Source organism: Cariama cristata, unplaced genomic scaffold, assembly GCF_000690535.1.
Source record: "Cariama cristata isolate BGI_N322 unplaced genomic scaffold, ASM69053v1 scaffold32915, whole genome shotgun sequence".
NCBI classification, from domain to species: Eukaryota; Metazoa; Chordata; class Aves; order Cariamiformes; family Cariamidae; genus Cariama; species Cariama cristata.
Window position 1 is genome coordinate 59,661 of NW_009618845.1, and position 12,530 is coordinate 72,190.

Below are 12,530 nucleotides of genomic sequence, written 5' to 3' on the forward strand. Positions count from 1 at the left end.
ACTCTTTCAGTTTAAAAACATTATCCCTTGTCCTATCACTACAGACCCTGGTAAAAAGTCTTTCTCAGTCTTTCTTACAAGCTCCTTTTAAATATTGAAAGGTTGCAATGAAGTCTCCCCGGAGCATTCCCCTTTTCAAGCTGAACAACCCTGACTCTGTCAGTCCAGCCCTCTGACCATTTTTGTGGCCCTCCTCTGGATGCCCTCTAACAGAGATCCATGTCTGTCTGGTACTTGAGACCCCAGATCTGAATGCAGCACTCCAGGTGGGGTCTTATGATTGTGGAGTAGAGGGGGAGAATTACTATCCAAAATTGCCACCTGGAGTACTCCTGTAGTGATCAGTCACAATTGTGAAGGTTCAGTCAATCACCCAGTTTCAGGTCAGACGATTCTCTCAAGCCACTCCCATTATCTAATCTATGCAGACGAGTAATTCAAGCAATAAATGACCCAAGTACATATCTGACTGTTTAACTCTTTTACCCTTTGAGCCTGTTTATACAGCAGTCTATGCTTGAGGAAAGCGCTGGTGCCAGTCCCTGCTTTATGCCACCCTGCTACGTAGGTGGATTTCTGTCTGTAGCCCTAGGTGTTGTGTGTTCCTCTGACTTTGGCAAGACAGCTGCTGGGTACCTGTCCTGGCTGTGTTTCAGCCAAAGCAAATGCATTTACATGTGTCTTCCACATTTGACTTTATCCTCAAGACTAGAGTTGGAATGGGCCTGGTTATGATCATAGCACTTCTCAAAACATCAAATTTGTGTACTAGTACTTTACACTCATAGCTTTCAAGGCAATATTTCTTATGTTGGGCTTTTTAAACATTACTTTTGCCCAACAGTTCACTAGTGCTATGTAGGGTTGCAGCCTGAGGCTTTCCGGATAAAGATGTGTAGAACTGGGATCAGGTTCAACCATAACTCCTCTCTCTGATGCATGTGTCAAATGTGTGTGTTATCAAATAGAATGATAGGTAATAATGTTGGGTTTTACCTGGTTGTGAATATATGCAGGCTGCACCCCATTCAACTACTTCTGTAACAGAATATACTTGTTCCTCCTAAGATGGTGAGGAGCATGACCTCAGGGTTTTAATTAGCATTTTGGGTGCAAAATGTAGATAAAGCTATACATCTTTGAGAACATAATAAATACTTTCCAAGGTGTAGTTGGGGGGCAAAAGAAACTGCTGAATCTCATTCTTATTCCAATACTTGATATACTACTAGTATTTCAGAAAGGAAGGGTTCACCTTGTCGGTTGTTGAGGATGTGCAATACAGTATGTATGGAGTAAGGAATTTCTGCATACTGACAAGTTATCATCTTACTCCTGAAATGCTGGCTGTAATAAAATTTCCAAATGAAGAATGTTCTTTGCAGATGGGAGGAGTGCTTATAAGATAAGCAATGTCATAGCTCATTTGCCAAACAGTCTGTCACATTTCTCAATGCAATGGAATCACGTGAAGGAGTACCTTATCTCATAACACATAACCAAAAGAGGCCAAGGCTTCATGTTGCTTTGGAAACCTTAACTCTAATCTTTGATTTTTGTAAGCTTTGAAATCTCAGATGTAATGCTGTATTAGTGCAGGGTTTTATATTGAGTATACTGTATAAATTGTTTTATGTAAAGGGTAAATGTTATGAAATTTTAAAACCTTGGACACTGAAGCTGGACGGCAGCAGTCTGTGAATGGTGGTACTTTTTGTGGTCTGGATGCCTGCCCATTGGAAAATAAGCTTAAATTTGATCTGGGGCAGCGTCTGCTTTAGGTCATGGGAAGCCATTGTAGGCTTTGCTCTGTCTCTGTGTTAACCATTATGCGCTTATTGTAAGCGGAAGCCATCTAAAAACCTAATTGGGAAATCTGACTTAACTACTGGGAACAAGGAGCTCAGTATTTAACATACATGATAAAGTAGTAAAAGCCTTGGTTTTTACAGGCAGCTAACATAAGTAAGATAAATGCGTTCCCTGTTTTTCTTACCCTGAATCTATGCTGTTATCCCTTTATTATACCCAATGATATTTAAGATGCAGACTGAAATTTAGGATAGTCAGTTGTCTCCACAGCAAAAAGGGAAGAGTTAAGTGGCTTAAACCGCATGAAAGGTAGTTGAAGTCAGGTAACAGGGAAACTTTTTAGGGGTAAATATTGTGTAATAAGTTGTGTAGTGCCGATATTGGCCATCATCACGAACAGGGGAGAGGAATATGTGTTAGAAGTTGCATAGGTAAAACTGACTGTTTTTTTAGTCTAGGAGGAGGGACTGTAAGTTCTCAATCTGTGGGCTGGAAGGAGCTAAATAAACTTGTTGGTTTCAGCGGATATCAGGGCACTAGAGAGAGGTTTCACCTGAGCACCATTAGTTTGTCAGTCATGGTCTGAATCAGTAGATACTGGGGAGGGCAAAATCTGATCGAGTTAGGTAAGAATTCTCATTTTACTTCTAGAAGAACCTCAGAGAAGTGGAACTGTACGGGTAGAAGGCTGAACTGCAGGGCTGATTCCCAAGTGTGAAGCCATCATCATTTTGCTGAAGTAATCAGGAAATTATGTTTCTCATCTATAAATTGATGATATGCATAAATCAAAACCTCCTTAGAAGTGCATGTTTTATTCACATGTATGCCAAGTACTGATGGTCTATTTGTGGAAATACATTTGTTATCTGCAATTGAACTGAGGTACAGGAGGATGTCTTGCAGTAAGATTTATGTCATTCTGTAGCTTCCTGTGCAAATTTAGTGTATTTTATTAGGGAATATCACCTCAGTCATAAATACTGCACTTTAGTGCCCTAGGGATCTGTGTATAAAATATTTTTATCATGAAGAAGCTGTCTGTATACTTTTAAAACAAGAATCTGAAGAAATTCAAAAAGGAAGAATTTGACCTTCAAATATTAAAACCAAAGGGATTATTTTTTTCTTCTTGGAAATCTGTGATTATCATTTTGTTTGGGCTTAAAAATGAAGGAGGCTTTGGGGGATGTTGTGTCTGGAATTATGGTGGAGTGGAGATCATACAGCTTCCATGTGCAGGTTCCTGCATGGTTGCAGCAAGGCTACAGGGAAACTGTAACAGCATCCTAGTGTAAGGAAATAGCTTCGTGGTAGTTATCACTTGATCTCAATATAAATCAGCCAGAAGGAGAAGGCTGTCTTTTTTGTCATCGCTTTCAGCTGGAAATGCCTCGCTAAGTTTTTACTGTTCCCTACTGCAGTGACCTTGTTCTTTTACTCAAGGGGGTTCCTATGGGTCTGGCTCTGGGTCCCTGACCTAACAGGAGGTACTAGTAGTTCCTATTGCATTCAATGGAAATTCTTTCACTGGAAAAAAAAAAAAATAGGTTGCCAGTGAAATAGTAAGAAATCTGACTCTGCCTACACTAACAAATGCGGCTCTGTCAGCAACCTGTTTACAAAACTGTCACGAGACCTAGTTAAAAACTCTGTGTGTGTCCTGGGTCTGATTTGCGGTGTAGTTCGGATCTTAAGCATGTTTTGCAAACTGGATCTATGCTTATAACTACATTTGGGAGTAGCCATGTGGTACACAGATTTCATATTTGGTCTGGGGGAGGGAGAATGAATAATTCCAGATAATGAGTATGTTTGAGAAAGTCAGGGTGTGCATACAAACATTTTGTGAACATACTAAGGCAGTTTGGAAGGGTGTATTTGCTCAGCCTCCGCAAGTTGTGACTTCGAGCACTGAAAGGCAGACTGATGCCAGTGCCATGGCTTCGGCACAGTGAGTGAAAGCAGCATTAATAGGAGGGAAGGGAAATTGGTAACAGCAGAATCAAAGTATCACTGGATACTTCAAAGATGGTAATACAGTTACTACGTATGAAAAGATGGTTTAAGTTACTTACTTAGGAATCTTAGCAGCAGCAGGAGAGGATTCTGTTCTTCCAAGGAAGCGTTTAACTGCCTTTGCTGCTATGTATTTTTCTGTTCCTGCAGTGCCCTGCATATTTTATTCACTGCGTACCTTCCAGCTTATGCAACAAATGAGGTAATATTCTTATGAGAACTCTCTCTCCTTGTGTTTGCAGATTCTGTGATTGACTACATCTTGACTCAGTGCATCCTACAGAAAAAGAGCAATGACCATCTAAGTAGACTTCATGCCACCATCTACCTTCCTGATTAAGACTTCCTGAAAAGTAGATAACTGGCTTAAGGTAACTCAGGAAATTCGGTTTCTGCTATCTAAACTGGATGTCTAGATGTGCAGATGAGAGAGGTAGGCAGTGATTCAGAGCATTTAGGAGTTACACATCTTTTCCTATAAATCATGTGTGGATCATAGGAGGTCCTACGGATGCTGAATGAGTTTATATCTCATGTGATTCTGCCAGCTAATTCTGAAAGAGGAGGAAAGTACATCTAAACAAGAGAACTGGAAAGCTTCAAAGTTGTTTGCCTGGCATCCTAACCTTTGTTTAGTTAGCATCCAAAAAGCTGGATTTCCTTTTTCAAAGACCAAGTGAAGATTGTGCTCTAAAGTGAAAGAAGTAGTTGAATGTAGGTATGTTGTATATGCCTGATATTTGAGGACAGATTGTCTCAATTGTTCTTTGAGTTTGCTTGAGCTGGGAGAATGGAATTGGGCTGTCAGAACCTGACCTTTTGTCTATGTGTTTACACACGGTATGACTGAAATGAGATTGCACACATAGTTTACACAAACTGGAGCATGAGCAGGCCTGCTGCACTAAAGCATTATTTTCTGAAAATGCACAGATGCAGCATAATTACATTAGAATTTGCACCGGACTATTGTAGCATGTTCCAATGGCTGTACATTGGTTGTGTATTTGATACCAACATTTGCAATCCGTAACGCAATCCCTAAGACAATGGCAAACAAGTGGGGATAGCTCAGATGCTGAACAAATACCAGCTCAACTCAAAATGAATCTGTATTATACTTCAACAGAACTGTTTATACTAAAGAGATTTTCTTCCCCTATGGTTTGGTACTAAGTTGTTTCCATCAAGTGAACTCTCATGTAAACATGATCTCCTGTATCACCCTGAAAATCACTCTATGCCAATTACTTTAAAAACAAATACCAGATGTCTGTTTATATTGTTTGAGGTAAATGCTCACAACTGTGGGCAGCCCTGGCCTCTCTGCCATTCAGGCTGTGATGGAAGTTCCAGCACAGTTTCTAGTTGTTCTGGTTTGTAATTCAATGGCAAAGAAAACAAATTCATACAGTGGTCTAATTGGGAATGTAATCTAAGCACCTCTGAGAAAGCTGTTTTCTTAAAACTTCTCTTTTGTGCCTTGGTCTCATCACCTCCGCAGTACATTCAGATGTGAACTTGGCTTGGTCCTTCTGTGTGCAGATACTCTACTAGAATAGCTCAAGTAATTCAGGCTCCTCTTGGCCCTCTCTCTGCCCCCACTGTTTTGTAGTTGTGGTTATACATATTGCTGTATTACATATGCTACTTCTAATTTAAGAGTCTTATACTTGGAGGGAATATCAAGGAATATCTTCTCTTTAATCAAATGTTAAGGTTCTGTTCTGCTTCTGGTATGTCATTCTATGCAGTATTGGACAAAACCAGAATCTAAGTTCCTTGTAATGGACGTTATTACTTTACATTACTAAGTGGCCTAATCATGAGAGGTAGATAGTATATACACACTGATATGCATACTTATATGTTGTATGTATTATATGTATATTATATTTAAAATAGATATACTATATATTCTATACCGTAAATATGCATTGTACATATATATAGTATATACAATATATTCTCTGCATACTATACATATCTATTGCACATATATATGTATAGTATAAATTGCAATTGTATAGTAGGTTATCTGTACAATCTAACCAACTTCTAACATACATGGAGAGAAAGTGTGATTGTATGAAATACATATTTTAGGCCTGTGGCAAAACAAATAATAGGTATTTTAGCTATATATTTGACATACTGTTGTTTGAACCTTGGGAATGTAGAATAATTTTGTGGTTTAAAATTTTGTTGTTCCGTCAAATTGTTGTAACTGGGTAATTCACCATCTGATGGCACTTTGTTTCAAACTCAGAAACCTTAGGCTGCTAAGAAAACACCGAAAAATCATAACTTGCATCCATAGCAAATCTCTGAATTCGGTGGCGTTTTTCTTTCTGATTCTTTGTAAGCTGCACACATGAACAAGGAAGAAGAAATTAAATGGGAAAATGCGCTTGGCCTAGACTGTGGTATTTCTCTTGAAACATCTCTGGATATGTATGCAGGGATTCTCTTCATAAATTCCACTTCATTGACAGAGAGAGAAGCAGTAGGAAGGCACTTTAAAGGGGAAAGCTGGACTTAATATTGCTTATGTAATGGAAAGTTTAAAATCCTCAGTAATAATGAGGAAAGCTGTTTAAAGTTGTTTTTAAAATCTTTTCCTTTACCCTTTGGTTCAGACACTCTACACATTAACATTTGTGAATACCAGTAAAAGGAGGAATATCCTAGCTAGTGACTGAAAAGCCAAAGACATAGAACCTGTTTGCACCTGGAGACCTTGATGTCCAGAATGTGAAACTGTTGTGCCACCCTTATCTCAAGAAAGGTAAAGGTTTAGGCCTTTTTGCAATGCTGCAGTGTTTTCTGTGTATGGTTGATAACAGGTTCAGTGTGGTTACAATTTCTCATCTCATGCACGAAGTCTTAGCCTCTACCATGAGAGGAGAAAGTTGTCTCCTGGTGGTCTTGAGGATGATGTGTCTGAAAAAAAAATCATGGTAAGAAAATAATTTTAGAAAGTTTAAGGGAGTTTAAAAAAAATACGAGACATTTTTATTTTACTTTCCTCACCATGGAAATCCCAAGAGTCATCTTAACAGAAGACTTTGTGTTTGAGACTCAGAGCAAGCAATAAAACCCTCTGTAATTGAGTTACTGTAATTTAAGCGTGTCATGGGTTTATCTTTAGTTGTTTCATTCCTACAGAGGTGAGAAGTGGGTGTTCAGAACCACTGGGAAGCTGCAGGAAGTCTGTTCCTCCCAGTAGCAGAGAACTTCCATTTTTAGCCTTGCAGGATTACAGGATAACAGACATGAAGTCTGTGATATGTACCTGGCTTTACCTTTTGGTTTTGGTCAGACAGGGAATTGGGAATTAACTAGAAAAGATCATAGCTTCCCAGTAGCTTGGTTTAGATGAATTGAGATGGTAGCCACTGTGCAGCTGTGGCCTCTTCACAGCCACAAAGACTGCAGCTGATCTGGGGTGCAGCCTGGGATTTCTTCATTCTTGGCTTTGTGCTGGGACAGTCATAGGGAAAAACTGCAAATCCAAAAGGGAAAAGAAGAAAGGGATCTTTCCAGAAATGTGGTGGCCTTTGCAGAGAAGGGGGGTGATGTCCTTGGGAAGAAGTTAGCATCGGTAAGCATACACTCAGAAGGCTATTCCATAATGTATTTACGCCAGTTTGCATAAGCTTTTGTAATGCTGTCATTTTCTAACTTTTGCGTGTTTTCATAATTTTAATATTTCTAGCGCAGTTTTGACAATGTACTTTTTGAAAACTTTCCGATAAAACCAAAAAGAAAAAGGAATTCTATTACTCCGAAGTGACTGAGTCCCACGTGGATCATCATGAACATTTAGAATCACAGTTTCCATTACTTGACTGATGGGGGTGGCTAATAGCAGGAAGCAGTAGGTTACCGTCTCCTCTGTGGACCAGCCAGTTAGGGGAAGAAGGGATGTAGTTGCTAGTAGATGTCACAGGAACTAGTTGAAAAGAAGAGAGTGCTGGCATTTGTGACTTCTTGGTTCTGTTCTACAGTCTGGGGACAGTGTTTGTGTATTTAACACAATGGATCATCATCCCCTAGCTATGTTGCATCTGTCTCTTGGAGTCTGATCTCCTTTTCCGTTTCTTTCTTGTTACCCCAAGCTCTTCGGCTTGTTTCCAAGCTAACGAGCTTCCTCAAGTGTACTGCATGGGCACCATCAATGGGTATTGAAGATTCAACAGGCAGAACTTCTCAGCTCTCAGTTCTGGTGCCACAGCAGCTCCTGGAGGCCAAGACCAGAAATTGCGTGAAAGTCCCAGACTGCCCTATAGATCCTTTTGTAATTGCGAGGATGCTCAGTTCATCTCTGGGAAGGATGTGTACACAAACTGGTGATGGACATGGAGGACGTGTGGGAAATCATGGTCATCTTTTGTTTTAGTGAAGTGTTCAGAAAATAATGGTGCTACTCTCTAGGAGATTTATGTAGAGCATAGATAAAGTTTTTAGAACTTTATAACTTGGCCAAAATTTGGCAGGTTTTCAGAAGGCTTGTGCTGGGCATGACCCTGACAGTCTGATCCTTACACTAAGGTAACCCCTTTTCCCACCCCGAATATCTCTCTGAAAGCATACAAACAAAACAGATTCTCGGTGAAATGGCTGTAAGAAAAACATGGGGAAAAGGGAGATTGCTCCCCTTTAACCCCCTATTCAGAACAGCTGTAGTATTTTAGTTGAAACTTACCAGAAAAATTCAGCCTGACGCAGACACTCAGCGTGGAAAATTTCAGCTTGAGCACTTAGAGTTTGGCAAAGTTATAAACAACTGAAAGCAGGGTCCTACAATGGAAAGAGTTAAGCAAGCTTAACTATTGGTGGAAGTGACAGCAATGCATGTAATACAAGTATAGATGTACATTTGTATGCATAAGCAGATATGGAATATCCAGGATGATAGAGTAGATACCAGTGGCTCAGTTGTTCGATGGTATTGCTGATTAGGGACAAAGCAATGAATGAGGTACGAAGTCGGTCTGTAAGTGCCTTTGCTTCTTCATTTGAAGCTCTGCAGGGGCAGTTCAGTAGAGGTGCTACTATTGAAACACAGGAGAACTCCTTACCTGTTGAACACAATGAAGCTACTTCTTTTAGACCAACATAAAGGAAGTAGTTAAGGAGAGCTGGGCTGGAGTTTGACCAATATCTCAGTGTTTAAAGGCACTTGTTTGCTGTAAAGCTGTGGAGAATCAAGCTCTGGAGGTGATACTGAAGCAATGGAGTAACAGCTGTGGAAAAGTTTGCCTTTTGCCTATTCTGTGTGCAGCTTGTTCTCGCCAGCCATGCAACATAGTTCCTATGCTTGGGAGAGGAAAGCATGTGAGTTTTTTATATGCAATAAACTTATCTGTCTGTTTTACTTCTCTGGATTATAATGGATTATAATATTTGAAACGCTTAGTGATTTTGGCTTAACTAAACAAGGAGTGGCAGAACCAACATTATTCTTTAGGAAAATTGTGGGGAGGACTTTTCCTCATCTCCCTATGCAGTAAAAATAGCTTTAATATGTTTGCGTCAGCAGTTTCTCCTCTTGAAAGCTGTGTTTAGATGGCATAGGCTTTTTGCTGTTTCTGTTTGGCATGGTATGCACATACTGTAGTAATCCATTTTTTCGTCAGCTTGTTGCTAATAATGAGCCACCTAAGCTCTGAAAACCTCCCTCTGCTCTCAGCTGTAGAAGAATGCTTAAAGGATTTAGGGATGTCCATCATCATCTTGTTTTTTAGCAGGAGTATATGTATGTGTGTGCAGGGATGAGAGGAAGAGAGCCCGAGCTGGAGTTCAGAAATTACACTCTGTGTGTGGTCTGAGGTTATTTCTCATTTCATGAAATGCACGCTTCATTCCTGGCTCAGGCAAAACTCGCACGTCACTGAATAAGTCCCTTATCCAGTTTCCAAAACACTGAAGAGATTTGAAAGGGCTCTGTGGGTGGACTGCTACTATCAGCAAAAGCAAATAAGCTAACCTATTTAGCTAAGCATTTTTTAATACTTAAACAGAATAACCTTCAGCAACACTTGAACAGTTGTGCCCAGCCAAGGGAAGAGAAGGAAAAAAAAATACAGAAGTTTAAGCAGTCACACCTTAATTAACATTAAAGACTAGATTATAGCTCTTGGTGTGTGAAGGTGCTGTCTGATCAGTCCAGGGAGAACACTGGGGAGTAATTAAATGAACTAACTGTGCTGCTAGGAGTCCCCTGTGGTGTGTCATAGTTTATTCAGCATTTCACCTTCCTTTAATCAAATGTGTTGCAAACTCATTATAGTCACCCCCAAAAAGATGAATCCAAAGACTCCTTGTATCAAGCTGTTTTGGTGTCCAACATAAGTAAATGGTTCTACCCTGGAATACCATGCGTGTCCAGCAGCAAAGTGTTATTGTAGCAAATGCTAGCTCTGTTCTAAATCTCAGCATCCAGAATAAATTATGGTTTATTTCATGGCAGAAAAAAAAAAAAAAACGGAACACCAAAAATGACAAAAAAATTCCAGAATGCAGTCAGGTTGCTAATGAACCAAACAACCAACGGTAGGTGAAACCCAAATGACAGGACAGCACCAGGGAGTCTTACAAAGTGATACTATTCATCTAATGATTTGGCCAAAACAGGGTTGAGTACTCCAAATTCTGTTTTCAATCCAGTATTCAGTGATCAGAATATCACTGATCTTGATAGATGTACTCCAAATTAGCAATGTAACCAACACCCCAACTGTCCAACCCAACAGCATTAACTTTGTTATTCTCTGAGCTAAATCAAGATGGAAGAATCCGTTTCAAAGTGAGTCTTGGACAGAGATCTTGGAGCCTGAGAGATCTGTGAAAACCTAGGCAGAGCAAAGTGTGGTAATGTAAGTTGGTTAAGGCATCCTGTGACAGGTATGCAGCAATGATCTCCTTGCGCTGGGTAGCGCAGGGCAGACCCACACCTCTCAGAGGTCTAGCCAAGTACAGAGCTAAAGGCCTTTGCCCAAGGAGAGAGGTTCCTGCTGCATTGTGGCATGAGAGAGGAAATCGGCAGGTTGTAGGTGGAAGATTTTGCTGAGACCTTTGCAACCCAGAACACAACTTTGAATACTTCTTACCTGCCAGTGGCAATGTTAAATTAGGTCCCAAGGGTCTCATGTTCTGAATAAACAGAAAAATGAATGTTGCCAAGAGGCTGTTGAATCACAAGGGAGAAGGAAGAGGCATTTGATGATTTTGCTTCCTTCGTGACATTAGTAACTCTTACTTGTCTAGTGCAGGCCAAAGATCGATGAATTGCCAAAGCCGTGTTGCATGTTGTCTTTGCAGGATGCACGGAACCAGAAAGAACTGGTGACACTGTGCAGTTCTTGTCTGTGTCCACAGCCCGGTACCACAGACTTCCCCCATCACGTCTTCCATGTGGGAAGGGAGAGGTGGGCTTAACCTTCCCTTTTATGTCAGATCTGCATCTATCCCTAGTTACCCTCTCACCACGGGGAAACTGAGGCACTAGGCAGGTAAATGGTGCATGTAAAAAGTCTGTGATATGCCCAGGTTGCCGTAGACCTGATCTGCAAAACTGCTCTTCCTTTCTTAGGTTGTGTAGCATCCTGCAGCACATCTCCCGCTGGGCTGGTTGACAGACCTGCTTGAACAGTGAGCACTGGACAGGGCTGTGACATGAAACACTTTGTGCAGTTGAGGATAGATGGTATGGAAATCTTGAAAGTGTGTGCGGTTACTATCTAGACAGGTTAGTCAACATAGGCTCAGGAAAGATAAATGTGTTGGGGCATGCATAATTAAAAGTTAAGGGTAAACAAATCTGGACAGTGGAACAACTTTAGTTTTTGGGGAAAGGTGGGATTTGAAGAAATTTTTAGGGTTTACTACAGGCCTATCACAAATGGTCAAGAGAGAGTTCTGAATAACAGGGTACCAATGCACTACAAAAGTCATTATGTATTTTCCCTGCCCTTGGATGACAGCAGTGGATGTTGAAGTTCTCCACATTTTCACCAATTCCAAAGCTGAAATTTGTCTTGTGTTGTTGTTTATTTAGTCTGACTAGTTCTGGACAAGGTGTTAGCTCCTCATTCATTTGTGCTTAATGCACAGCAATGAGTCCAGCTGCCGAATATGTGGCTTTTCTCAGCAGTTGTCTGCATTAGCGTCTGGCTACTAAGACCAAGCTGTGCTGCCAGACCTCCATGACACTGTCCAGACAAGGCTTTCCTAGAGTTGGATGAACCTAGGAGAAAAAAACACCAAAACCAAAACCCTCTTCGAGAAATCAATGCCAATTTCAAATACCACACTGTAAAGTGCTTCTGCTAGCAACAGAGCTAGCAATCAGAAAACCTCTGCCTGGAAGAGGGCTCTGAACCAACTCCTATTATAGGACCTGACGCTGAGTTCTTGGTGGTAAATGACCACATTACTCTTTCGAGTCTGTGGGTGTCAAAGAAAAGATGCATGTGAGAAAAGTCAGCAGCTGAAAGCAGAGGAATGTTTTGAACACTAGAGGTAGTTTGGTAGCCCAAGCCTGTTTCTGATTAAAATAAGAGTGCTTCAGATGAATGGAATGTAAACCACATACCAATTATTGGAATCCCATAAAGGAAACTCCCTTTTCCGTCTGTCTATCCATCCATCCGCCCACCCACAGAAGTACAGTGTCTCAGAAATACCCCTCTGTA